The sequence below is a fragment of the Macrotis lagotis genome, chromosome X (assembly GCF_037893015.1).
Source record: "Macrotis lagotis isolate mMagLag1 chromosome X, bilby.v1.9.chrom.fasta, whole genome shotgun sequence".
Classification (NCBI taxonomy): Eukaryota; Metazoa; Chordata; class Mammalia; order Peramelemorphia; family Peramelidae; genus Macrotis; species Macrotis lagotis.
Window position 1 is genome coordinate 377,311,067 of NC_133666.1, and position 1,398 is coordinate 377,312,464.

The 1,398-nt window shown below is 47.3% G+C and overlaps 1 pseudogene; it reads left to right on the forward strand.

The window, feature by feature from the left end:
- The first annotated feature begins 343 nt into the window (after positions 1–343).
- LOC141500671 (ras-related protein Rab-6A pseudogene) lies at positions 344–970 on the forward strand (annotated as a pseudogene).
- The last annotated feature ends 428 nt before the right edge of the window (positions 971–1,398 follow it).

Here is a 1,398-nt window from a genome sequence, read left to right on the forward strand (position 1 = left end):
TTCATCATTTTTTTCAGCCTTGGCACTCGAGCAGGGTCGGCTGCGACGGCGGCTCTCGGGGCTCTCTGGGAGAAGCGAGCGTGGAGCGGCCGCGGCGCCATCTGGCTTCTGGGCTCCTGTACCTGGGTAGCCTAGTGGGCCACGCCACCCCGACCCCTCCTGGCTTGTCGCCGCCTCCCGCCCCCTCTCCCAGTTGGCCAGATCATCTGGCTCCTCCCGTGTCTTGGCAGGATCCTCCCCTCTTCCTCAGCAACCCTGCCCTCCTTGTCAGGGGATGCAGGGAGCCCGCGGGCCCTGAGGCGATGGCTGGGCTGAGGAGGTGGTCAGCAGCTGCGGCTCCATCATGTCTGCTGGAGGGGACTTAGGGAACCCCCTGAGGAAATTCAAGCTGGTGTTCCTGGGGAAGCAGAGCGTCGGAAAGACATCTTTGATCACCAGATTCATGTATGACAGTTTTGATAACACCTATCAGGCAAGAATTGGCATTGACTTTTTATCAAAAAGAATGTATTTGGAAGATCGAACAGTAGGTTGCAATTATGGGACACAGCAGGTCAAGAGTGGTTCAGGAGCTTGATCCCAAGCTACATTCCTGACTCCACTGTGGCAGTTGTTGTTTATGATATCACAAATGTAAACTCAGTCCAGCAAACCACAAAATGGATTGATGATGTCAGAACAGAATGGGGAAGTGATGTCATCATTTATGCTAGTGGGAAATAAAACAGATCTTGCTGATAAGAGGCAAGTGTCTATTGAGGAAGGAGAGAGGAAAGCCAAAGAACTCAATGTTATGTTTATTGAAACTAGTGCAAAAGCAGGATACAATGTAAAGCAGCTCTTCCGACTTGTGGCAGCAGCCTTGCCTGGGATGGAGAGCACACAGGACAAAAGCAGAGAAGACATGATTGACATAAAACTGGAAAAGCCTCAGGAGCCACCATTTAACAAAGGAGGGTGTTCCTGCTAATACTACGTGGTTCCTTGAATCCTTCCCCAGAACCTCACTGCTTTTGCCGCCTTAATCTTCACTGACTGCAGTATGAATATTGACGTGAAACTTCCCCCTTCAGTAATAACGTATTGCGATTCATCATTACTGGCTGTCTCCTGGAGATGGTCTATTAGCTTCATAAGCACACACACATACACACACACACATGCATATGCACACATACCACTTACACACATGCACACAGACATGCACATAGATACACACCACACACGCACATTCTCTCACACTCTCAATATGTCATTGTCTTCATTATTTATATAAAAAAAGCCAAAATATTCCAGCATATTCCAGTGATAACTTTAAAAACTAGGTACATTTTCTCAACATTTGTTCCTTTTTTAAAAATATGTTTATAATAGTGCACTTGAAATTATGGAAATCTT